Here is an 11,477-nt window from a genome sequence, read left to right on the forward strand (position 1 = left end):
GCAGGCCTCCTAATTGTCCCTAGAATTTCTAAGCAAACAGCTGGAGGCAGGGCTTTCTCCTATAGAGCTCCCTTTTTATGAAATGGTCTGACTACCCATGTGAGAGACGCAGACTCGCAGATATCCCTCTAGTGGTGTGGGGGCTGTGCTTTGGCAGAGTGGGTGGGGTTATATCCTTCCTGTTTGGCCCTGTCCGGGGGTGTCCTCGGATGGGGCCACAGTGTCTCCTGACCCCTCCTGTCTCAGCCTCCAGTATTTATGCTGCAGTAGTTTATGTGTCGGGGGGCTAGGGTCAGTTTGTTATATCTGGAGTACCTCTCCTGTCCTATTCGGTGTCCTGTGTGAATCTAAGTGTGCGTTCTCTAATTCTCTCTTTCTCTCTTTCTCTCTCTCTCTCGGAGGACCTGAGCCCTAGGACCATGCCCCAGGACTACCTGACATGATGACTCCTTGCTGTCCCCAGTCCACCTGGCCGTGCTGCTGCTCCAGTTTCAACTGACCTGAGCCCTAGGACCATGCCCCAGGACTACCTGACATGATGACTCCTTGCTGTCCCCAGTCCACCTGACCATGCTGCTGCTCCAGTTTCAACTGTTCTGCCTTATTATTATATGACCATGCTGGTCATTTATGAACATTTGAACATCTTGGCCATGTTCTGTTATAATCTCCACCTGGCACAACCAGAAGAGGACTGGCCACCCCACATAGCCTGGTTCCTCTCTAGGTTTCTTCCTAGGTTTTGGCCTTTCTAGGGAGTTTTTCCTAGCCACCGTGCTTCTACACCTTCATTGCTTGCTGTTTGGGGTTTTAGGCTGGGTTTCTGTACAGCACTTTGAGATATCAGCTGATGTACGAAGGGCTATATAAATACATTTGATTTGATTTGATATTACTGTGCAAGAGAGACACAGTGGTGTTAGTGAGTGGAGGATCTGTACAAAAACCCCTCAGAGAATCTAACTCGCAGCAGAGTCAACAGAGGGCAGTAGAGGATCAGTACAACATAGTCACATCTACTGAAGTATTATATTCCCCTGAGAGCCAAAATAACAGAACTACTTGTACATCAAGACAATGTACACATTTCTCAGAGGAAAGATAATGAACATAAAATTATCTGGCAACAGCTCTGGTGGACCTTCCTGCAGTCAGCATGCCAATTGCACGCTCCCTCAAAACTTGAGACATCTCTGGCATTGTGTAGTGTGTTAAAACTGCACATTTTAGAGTGACCTTTTAGTGTCCCCAGCACAAGGTGGATCTGTGTAATGATCATGCTGTTTAATCAGCTTCTTGATATTCCACAACTGTCAGGTGGATAGATTATCTTGGCAAAGGAGAAATGCTCACTGACATTTAAATAAGCATTTTGTATATATGGAACATTTCTGGGATCTTTTATTTCAGCTCATGAAACACGGGACCAACACCACTACTTTTGTTCAGTATGTAGATAGAGACAGGCTGTGGAACATGTAGACAATTCACTATCCCTTCTCTGCACACAGCAGGGATAGACAACCTTCTACTTTAATGAAATGTCCCGAACCTCAGAAACACTGTCCATGCTTCATGAATAGGCTCTCTGAGGTTTTCCTTATGTTGTGACCTGTCTCCTTTTCAGAAAGAGCAGAAAATATATTAAACACGCACAAGTCATTGTGTATTGGAGTCATCTTTTACAATGATAAGGATTTTGTTGTATCCCTAATCTAACACAACTGAATCAAAACAGCCGCCCATATGGACCTTGGCTGTCCAAAGAAGAGCATTTGCCAACTTTGACTTAACACTTAACAGTGACTTAACAGTAAAATCAAATCAAAATCAAATTTATTTGTCACATACACATGGTTAGCAGATGTTAATGCGAGTGTAGCGAAATGCTTGTGCTTCTAGTTCCGACAATGCAGTAATAACCAACAAGTAATCTAACTAACAATTCCAAAAACCTACTTATACACAGTGTAAGGGGATAAAGAATATGTACATAAGGATATATGTACATAAGGATATATGAATGAGTGATGGTACAGAGCAGCATAGGCAAGATACAGTAGATGATAAGGATATTGAATTGTGAATTAGCATTTTATTTAATAGCTAGTGACATTTGACAACATTCCATATGGTAATACTATGTGTAGCTAATGTACGACTTTCATTTGTAGTTGTGTTACTCAATTAAAATAATAGTGCAACGATTCTGTAAAATCACACATATATATTAGCTGAGCATGGGTTCTGCAGGAAGGTTTTTGACAGGGTAAAGAATAAAAACTATGTTGAATGCCAAGCTCAGAGACCACCAAGCAGGGTCCCACCAAGACCTCTCTTAGAAAGAGTAGTGATGGGCATAAGGTATTATTACAGTATTATTCTGCACACCCTGCATTGATGCATACAATCCATGGTCTCTTCATAGGCTATATGATTATACATTATTACGTTTATGAGGCAATCGGTAGAGCTTACTAAATGGTAATACATTAATTTGAATGTCCCATGTGACACCAAGTTAACAATGATTGAACCCATCCAGACAACAACTGTCTATGACTCCTGTTTACTCTGTCAATAAAAGACGGAGAATATGCAAATAATCCCCTCTGATAATAACTGTATATCAATGACCAGCTCTGAGGGGCAGCCACACACACAGACACACACACACACACACACACACACACAGACACAACCTTCATCACTGCAACCACCCTGTCTGTCAGTACCCAGACAGACACTGTCTGCCATTCAACAGAGAAACATGTTTCTTACATCTCTCCTCCTCCTGTCCTTCCTACCAGGTAAGTGGGGGGATTTTAATATCTTCAAATACAAGGTACAAAACAAGATTGGACATTAAATCCAGTAAATAAGGTTGTTTTTGTCCATGTGTTCATTTTTGTATAAAGACATAGATGGTTGGAAAAAGTATTTTATTTTCTTTCATCAGATTAAGTTCTGTCTGTATCTCTGTTCTCCCTGCTCTCTTTCAGATATATACAGCATTAGTTTGACCTCCTCCCCTGCTCAACTCAAACCTCCTGGAGAGTCAGTGAAACTATCTTGCCAAGTCTCTGGCTATGCCCTGACAGACTATGGTACAGGTTGGATACGACAGCAGCCAGGGAAAACACTGGAGTGGATTGGGATCATCTGGAGGGGTGGATCAATTGACTCTGGAGCCTCTTTTAAGAGCAGATTCACCATCTCCAGAGACAGTAGTAATGTACTGTACTTAGACATCACCAGTCTGCAGGCTGAGGACACAGCTGTGTATTATTGTGCTCGGAGGTCACGGTGATACAAACCAGCACCAGACTTGTACAAAAACTCACCTACTCCATAAACGGTTGGAGTTATATGTACCCACCAGGAGTGGGCGATCTTAGCCTTTACATGAAATACATCCTACTATGATCTGATGACTGTATGAATTAGACGTAGTATCAGTCACTAGTCATAACATATGACTACTATAGGATATGAACAGATATAGGTATAACACAATACCCTCACTATTAAACATGTGTTAATATCAGTGGTGGAAAAAGTACCCAATTGACATACTTGAGTACAAGTATAGATATAGAAAATTACTTGAGTAAAAGTAAAAAAATATATTTGGTTTTAAATATACTTAAGTATTAAAAGTAAATGTAATTGCTCAAATATACTTACGTATCAAAAGTAAAAGTAAAATTATAAATCATTTCAAATTCCTTATTAAGCAAACCAGATGGCACGATTTTCTTGATTCTTTTTATTTACGGATAGCCAGCGGCACACTCCAACTCTAAGACATCCTTTACAAATGAAGCATGTGTGTTTAGTGAGTCCGCCAGATCAGAGGCAGTAGGGATGACCAGGGATGTTCTCTTGATAAGTGCACGAATTAGACCATTTTCCTGCCCTGCTAAGCATTAAAAACGTAATGAAAACTTCTGGATGTCAGGGAAATGTATGGAGATGTATGGAGTTAAAAGTAAAGGTACTCAAAAATAGAAATAGTAAAGTACAGATACCCCAAAAAATGACTTTGTACCATTGATTAAACTGTTATTCAAAAAATACATATTGTGGAATTGATTCAGTGGGTGTTTCAGTATCAATCAATACATAAAATGTATTTATAAAGCCCTTCTTACATCAGCTGATGTCACAAAGTGCTGTACAGAAACACAGCCTAAAATTCCAAACAGTAAGCAATGCAGGTGTAGAAGCATGGTGGCTAGGAAAAACTCCCTAGAAAGGCCAGAACCTAGGAAGAAACCTAGAGAGGAACAAGGCTATGAGGGGTGGCTAGTCCTCTTCTGGCTGTGTCGGGTGGAGATTAACAGAACATGGCCAAGATGTTCAAATGTTCATAGATGATCAACAGGGTCAAATAATAATAATCACAGTGGTTGTCGAGGGTGCAGCAGGGCAGCACCTCAGGAGTAAATGTCAGTTGGCTTTTCATAGCCGATAATTCAAAGTATCTCTAACTCTCCTGCTGTCTCTAGAGAGTTGAAAACAGCAGGTCTGGGACAGGTAGCACATCCGGTGAACAGGTCAGGGTTCCATAGCCGCAGGCAGAACAGTTGAAACTGGAACAGCAGCACGGCCAGCTGGACTGGGAACAGAAAGGAGTCATCAGGCCAGGTAGTCCTGAGGCATGGTCCTATGGCTCAGGTCCTCCGAGAGAGAGAAAGAAAGGAAGAGAGAAAGTGAGAAAGAGAGAAAAAGAGGGAAAAAGAGAAAGAGAGAGAGAATTAGAGAGAGCATACTTAAATTCACACAGGACACTGGATAAGACAGGAAAAATACTCCAGATTAAACCGACTGACCCTGGCCCCCCGACACATAAACTACTGCAGCATAAATACTAGATGCTGAGACAAGAGTGGTCAGGAGACACTGTGGCCCCATCCGGGGATATCTTCAACCACCAACTTACCACCTTGAGACAAGGCCGAGTATAGCCCACGATGATCTCTGCCACGGCACAACCCATGGGGGGGTGCCAACCCGAAAAAGGAAGATCATGTCAGTGACTCAACCCACTCAAGTGACACCCCCTCATAGGAGCGGCATGGAAGAGAACCAGTAAGCCAGTGACTCAGCCCCTGTAATAGGGTTAGAGGCAGAGAATCCCAGTAGAGTGGGGAACCGGCCAGGCAGAGACAGCAAGAGTGGCTCCAGTGCCTTTCCGTTCACCTTCACACTCCTGGGCCAGACTACACTCAATTATAGGACCTACTGAAGAGATGAGTCTTCAATAAAGACTTAAAGGTTGAGACCGAGTCTGCGTCTCTCACATGGGTAGGCAGACCATTTCATAAAAAGGGAGCTCTATAGGAGAAAGCCCTGCCTCCAGCTGTTTGCTTAGAAATTATAGGGACAGTTAGGAGGCCTGCGTCTTGTGACCGTAGAGTATGTGTAGGTATGTACAGCAGGACCAAATCGGAAAGATAGGTAGGAGCAAGCCCATGTAATGCTTTGTAGGTTAGCAGTAAAACCTTGAAAGCAGTCCTTGCCTTAACAGGAAGCCAGTGTAAAGAGGCTAGCACTGGAGTAATATGATCACATTTTTTGGTTCTAGTCAAGATTCTAGCAGCCGCATTAAGCACTAGCTGAAGTTTATTTAGTGCTTTATCCGGGTAGCTGCAACGTAGAGCATTGCAGAAGTATAACCTTGAAGTCACAAAAGCATTGATTAATTGTTTCTGCATAATGTTTGGACAGAAAGTTTCAGATTTTTGCAATGTTACATAGATGGAAAAAAGCTGTCCTTGAAACAGTCTTGATATGTCCATCAAAAGAGAAATCATGGTCCAGAGAAACGACGAGGTCCTTCACAGTATTATTTGAGACGACTGTAAAACCAACAAAATTAATTGTCAGATTCAACAGAAGATCTCTTTGTTTCTTTGGACCTAGAACAAGCATCTCTGTTTTGTCCCAAGTTTAAAAGTAGAACATGCACAGCCATCCACTTCCTTATGTCTGAAACACAGGCTTCCAGCGAGGGCAATTTTGGGGCTTCACCATGTTTCATAGAAATGTACAGCTGTGTGTCATCAGCATAGCAGTGAAAGTTAACATTATGTTTCTGAATGACATCACCAAGAGGTAAAATATATAGTGAAAACAAAAGTGGTCCTAAAACGGAACCTTGAGGAAAACCTAAATGTACAGTTGACAAACCATCCACAGAGACAAACTGATATATTTCCGACAGATAAGAAGTATGTCCCTTTATCATGCCATCACAACATAATAGCAGCTTGTACCAGTATTACTTTACTCTCATGAGTAATCATTTGTACATTAATTCTGAAACGGTCCTTACAACTCCTCCTCAGGTTTGTGATGTAATGGAAATGTATTCTCCATCAATTTACCTGGTAAAATAAATACATAGAAACACAAACAGAAGGATTTCTTCTTCATAACAGAGCATCTCAAGATGACCTCATACTAGGTGATCTGTGGGTATCTATCAAAGCCTCTTGTGATTGGTCCTCCCAGTGAGGAGGAGCTCATGCAAAAACATTCTAGTCCTCCATCTTTATTAATGTCTCTGTTGAAAGAAGATTCTGCTGTAGACTCTCAACTACCATTAGAGAACTACACAGATCACTATATTTCCTACCACAGGAATATTCTTACTGACAGTCTATCTAATAGGTGTTTATACTGTCTATCAAATAAACAAGTTGACATCAGGTTTTAGTTTCAACTTCAACAACATCTCTGCTTTCTATTTCCACAGGTGTTCATGGTCAGACACTGAGTCTGGACCAGTAGTTAAAAAGCCTGGAGAATCCCACAAACTGACCTGTACAGCCTCTGGCTTCACATTCAGTAGCTATAGGATGGGTTAGATCAGACAGGCTCCTTTGAAAGGACTGGAGTGGGTTGCTTATATAGGCACATCTAGTAGTCCAATCTCTTCCTCCTAGTCAGTCCAGGGTAGATTCACCCTCTCCAGAGATGACTCCAGCAGTAAGCTGTACCTACAGATGAACAGTCTGAAGAGTGAGGACACAGCAGTGTATTACTGTGCTAGAGAGTCACAGTGGTAAAACTAATGGGAGAAGCTGTACAAAAAACGTCTGGAATAGAAAGGATGTACTTGCCCAAGTGTATGCACAAACATTATCTGGCCAATGTTCAGATACCGTATCATCACACAGTGACACAGAGATAACACACCTGTTAGATATGTTGGTATAGTGTTGTTGATACACCAAGATATATCCCATTATCTTCATTTTACTGATGTCTCAATACTTTAGTTAATTTATGGAGGATCTGCAATGTTTTGAAGTGTCATGTAATGTTTCAGTTCATAAGGATCATTGTTCTATACGTTTTATTTTAGAATAAAAACATGAATGTAGCTGCTGCTTAATTTCTTTTGACCATTTGTCATTCTTCCTTATCTACTTTTTGTTGCCGATGTATGTATCCCGAATAGTTTTGACTAAACTTTTTAGTTGTATGTGGCACAATCACAAATATAATCTAAAGAGGGTCTGTGAGTTTTCACATTGTAAAGGTTGTATTCAAATCAAATCAAATCAAATGTATTTGTCACATGCACATGGTTAGCAGATGTTAATGCGAGAAGTAGCGAAATGCTTGTGCTTCTAGTTCCGACAATGCAGTAATAACCAACGAGTAATCTAACCTAACAATTCCAAAACTACTACCTTATAGACACAAGTGTAAGGGGATAAAGAATATGTACATAAAGATATATGAATGAGTGATGGTACAGAGCGGCATAGGCAAGATGCAATAGATGGTATCGAGTACAGTATATACATATGAGATGAGTATGTAAACAAAGTGGCATAGTTAAAGTGGCTAGTGGTACATGTATTACATAAAGATGCAGTAGATGATATAGAGTACAGTATATACGTATACATATGAGATGAATAATGTAGGGTATGTAAACATTATATTAAGTAGCATTGTTTAAAGTGGCTAGTGATATATTTTACATCAAGTCCCATCAATTCCCATTATTGAAGTGGCTGGAGTTGAGTCAGTGTGTTGGCAGCAGCCACTCAATGTTAGTGGTGGCTGTTTAACAGTCTGATGGCCTTGAGATGGAAGCTGTTTTTCAGTCTCTCGGTCCCAGCTTTGATGCACCTGTACTGACCTCGCCTTCTGGATGATAGCGGGGTGAACAGGCAGTGGCTCGGGTGGTTGTTGTCCTTGATGATCTTTATGGCCTTCCTGTACTATCAGTAATAGTTGTGGAGGTCCTGAAGTGTCTCTTATATACTGTATCTCCCACCATCTCTCCATGTCAATGCAAACCCTCCCTCAGATTCCCTACTTAAACAATGTCTGTCTGTCCTTAGAGGCCTCTATGAGAACTGGAGCGAAGAGCAGCTCCCACTAGCTCAGCATCAACACAAGCCATGTTCCCTGCATCTCTGCTGCTGCTGCTGGCAGCTGTATCCTGTGAGTTTCTCTGTTCATACAAAGTGATATTTATTACAACTCTGAATTGATCATTTCTAATTTCTGATGAAAACTGACAATGCTGTGTATTGATGTGTGTTTCTCCTTCCAGGTGTTGCTGTGGTATTGAACTCATCCATTCTGGTCCAGTGGTTATAAAACGAGAAGAGTCTTTCAGCATCTCCTGTAAATTCTCTGGGTTTTGTTAATATTCTTACTGCCCTCGCTGGATATGACAAGCTGAAGGCAAAGCTTTGGAGTATGTTGGTTATACATGTATTAGTAGTACTTCTACTGTAGACTCACTGAAGATCCCTTCTAGTTATGGCAGCTCTAGCAGTACAGTGTTTGATTGTATAAGAGGACTCCTTAAATTAAATACAACAGAGATGCTTCACCACATCAAATTTGTAAATGAATAGAAGCCCATCACTGGTGGTGCTGGAAATGTATATCTGAGTTGTTTGTCAATTATACTCCTGGTATGACTTGATGGTATTCTAATTGATGTCTATCAAACGTTCAATGAACTCATTCATGATCCAACACTTTAATGTTTTAATCATTCACATAATGAAGGTGGCCAGTACCGAACAAGAAGATCTAAGCTCTATAGTATCAACAAGACACGTAATTAAGTGTTATGATATAAATACAAATATATGCACCAATATAAAGACTGGGGACAATTCACACTATTGAGCTGTGATACAAAAAATATTAGCAGAGTGTAAAGCTCATTGTATCACAGTCCTGTCTAACATTATCCTCCAGTATAAGTCTTATTACATGGAGAACACACTAGAGTATTTATAGCTTGCACAGTTATTACATATTGTTTCCCTACTGATATTTCCATTAATAATATATATCCTCTCCTTATGCAAATTTCACTGAGCCCCTCTTCCTTTCTCTCCCCCTCCCTTCTCCTTATATACAAACCTCTGTATTTGAGAGTCCTAGTACGTCCTTCTGAGTCCTGGAGAGTAGAGAAGAGCAGCTCCCACCTGTTGAACTTCAATGCAAACCATGTTCCCTGCATCTCTACTGCTGATGCTGGCAGCTGTATCCTGTGAGTTCCTGATTGTATTCTGATCAGTGTAACTTGTGTTGCTGTGATACTGATGTGACTCCTTGATTGATCTGACCTGTCATTCCACTTCCTCCTCAGGTGTCCACTGTCAGGTCGTACTCACACAGGCTGAACAGTCAGTCCAGGGGACCCCCAAAGGATCCCTCAAACTCACATGTGCCTGTAGTGGATTTACTCCAAGCAGCACTAATATGTACTGGATCCGCCAGGCACCTGGAAAAGGACTTGAATGGATCATTTACTATTATTCTGACAGTGACAAGAGCAATGCCCCTGTAGTACAGGGTCGATTCACTGCATCGAAGGACAGCAGTAATTTCTATCTCCACATGAGCCAGTTGAAGCCAGAGGACTCTGCAGTGTATTACTGTGCTAGAGACTCACTATGGTTAAACTAATGAGAATAGCTGTACAAAAACCATCTGGTAGAGAAAGGAAAAACGTGTACAAACACACAGACACACGTATAGTATGACCAGTAGACCATGACAAGGGGAAACATGATGAACAATTCTAATGATGTGTCAAATAATAACACAATGATACACCTGTTAAATACATGGTGCTGGTGTTGTTGATGCACCAACATAACATCTCTCCATATGATTAAAATAAAGACCAGTACTGATGAAGGCTCTGATAATAAATGTTATTGCAAGAAAAAAGTATAATTTGGATGTTGATTCTAAATAGTTTAGTTTGTCAAAACAAAAGTAGTGTCTTAAATTTGTTTCATCCACCACAAGTAGTACCTAATGCTGTAAATGTAGTGTTTCATATTTACCCCTCCCCCCATTCAAAAAGATAACAGAAGGTCTCTGAGGTATCAGAATGTAAAGGTTGTGTCCAGTAATAGTGGAGATGGTCCTGCAGTGTTTCTAAGCCTCTTATACATCCCCTCCCCTTTTATGTCAATGCAAACCTGGTTCTCTCCCTACTTAAACTGTATCTGTCTGTCCTAGTTCATCCCACTAAGTCCTGGGGAGTAGAGAAGAGCAGCACCCACCAGTTCAGCTTCAACACAAACCATGTTCCCTGCATCTCTACTGCTGGCAGCTGCCTCCTGTGAGTCTCTAGGGATTTTGGAGGAAAGACAAATCAAAGAAAATTGCCTGTTGTATAAAACTGGCTGCAACACAACTACAAGACTTGATATAGTTTAAGTGTAACATGTTGCTATTTTGTGTATTTGACATTGTTCATTATTTTCTTTCTCAGGTGTACAGAGTTATTTTTAACTCACTCAGCCAATCTCTATGACTGTCCAGCCAGGTCAACCACAGGCCATCTCCTGTAAGGTCTCATATTCAGTTACTACTGTTACTACATTCTGTATTCGACAGCCTGCTGGGAAAACATTGTAGTGCATTGGATATATAAATAATGCTGGAGACACAGCTTATAAATATTCACTGAAAAAAAGCATCACATTGTTTTCAAAAGGAGTCTGCAGACTGAAGACACAGCTGTGTATTATTGTGCTCCCCTCCACAGTGATACAAATCAACACCAGACCTGTACAAAAACCCACCTTCTGGGAAGATGATGTGAAGGGACTCATAAACACAGAGATTTAGTTAATTATCAGTTGCAGTTCAATGTTCCTGAAAGTATACTGTACATAGAAAATATGTAAAACAGGTGTATCATCTGTTTCCTTTCATTATGAGCAAAAACGTTCACGCACTGTATGAAACTCATACTCATCACTGGTGACATACAAGATCATCTATTAAGGTCCAGGAAATTAATATCTGACTACTAATGTAATTAAAAACTGGAGACCACTATCACTTCTGTCTTGTGGTGAAATCATATTGGCAATAGGTTTTGCTAGTATCAAGAGTCATCCCACTGGACACAAACTGTCTGAATCAACGTGGTTTCCACGTCACTTCGTTTAAAACAATAT

At 40.8% G+C, this 11,477-nt stretch overlaps 2 long non-coding RNA genes across 2 annotated transcripts; both read left to right on the plus strand.

The window, feature by feature from the left end:
• Positions 1–2,629: 2,629 nt before the first annotated feature.
• LOC109887827 (uncharacterized) lies at positions 2,630–3,297 on the plus strand. The gene is made up of 2 exons (XR_002255043.2): positions 2,630–2,810; positions 3,003–3,297. It is a non-coding gene; the product is annotated as an uncharacterized LOC109887827 (long non-coding RNA).
• A 6,117-nt stretch (positions 3,298–9,414) lies between these two features.
• Positions 9,415–10,197, plus strand: LOC109893598 (uncharacterized). The gene is made up of 2 exons (XR_002255786.2): positions 9,415–9,544; positions 9,644–10,197. It is a non-coding gene; the product is annotated as an uncharacterized LOC109893598 (long non-coding RNA).
• Positions 10,198–11,477: the final 1,280 nt, after the last annotated feature.

The sequence above is a fragment of the Oncorhynchus kisutch genome, linkage group LG10 (genome assembly GCF_002021735.2).
Source record: "Oncorhynchus kisutch isolate 150728-3 linkage group LG10, Okis_V2, whole genome shotgun sequence".
NCBI lineage: Eukaryota > Metazoa > Chordata > Actinopteri > Salmoniformes > Salmonidae > Oncorhynchus > Oncorhynchus kisutch.